This window comes from Ursus maritimus, unplaced genomic scaffold (assembly GCF_017311325.1).
Source record: "Ursus maritimus isolate PB19 unplaced genomic scaffold, ASM1731132v1 scaffold_34, whole genome shotgun sequence".
NCBI classification, from domain to species: Eukaryota; Metazoa; Chordata; class Mammalia; order Carnivora; family Ursidae; genus Ursus; species Ursus maritimus.
In genome coordinates, this window is record NW_024426008.1 from 19751491 (window position 1) to 19752315 (window position 825).

An 825-nucleotide genomic window follows, 5' to 3' on the forward strand; every position below is an offset into this window, starting at 1 on the left:
CCCCTTTGTACGGAAACCAGTAACAGCAAGGCCGCTTCCTCCTGCAGGCGATATCCATGCAGTGTGCGGTGTACGAGTGTGCCCAATACGCGTGTGCAAGTGTGGGCGTGTCGGGCTTCCCCTGCGCGTCTGGCTGTGGTCCGGGACGGCCCTGAGCCTTTACAGGCGTTTCGGCAGCTCCATCGCGGGGAAACCGAGGCAGGGTCGCCGAGCCTTCCCCTCCTGGGCGCTGGGCAAGCTGCCTCCGCGAGACTTGGGGCCGTGGACAAACGATACGCGTGCCTTTTTCCAAGGCCGCCTCGGGCTCCTGCAGGGGCTTCGGGCGAGGGCGACCGTTCTCCCACTACCTGCGGACGCTGTCCCGGCCCCCTACTCGGGCGCCTCTTGCATTCCTCCTAGTTAGCCGCGGACCCCACGCTGCGGAATTAGGGCATCTGGGAAAGCTGCCTGAAAGGCCCGGGGCGACCTTGGTGACACTGCTTCCTCGCTGCCACTGCCATAGCCGTAGCGGGGGCTCCTTCCGAAACCCACGCACGAAACCGCAATTCGGGGCGGGGGCGTGAGCCAGACCCGCCGAGCCCTCACCGCTGTCTCCCTTGCACCTCGTGGAAACCAGACTGCTGCGCACGCATAAAACCCGAGCCCGTCTCTGCTTCGCGTGAACTTCGGTACCGAACCGGTTTCACACGGACGCGCACACTGTACCGCATTTTGAAGTTTTGCATCAAGTGGTATTTAAAGCGCTTTGTTGAAAGGGCTACGCGTCTCAAAGAAACGCCTGAAGGCAGCGGTGTTTCTGGGTCCTGTCCGCCGGCTGCCCGTGCG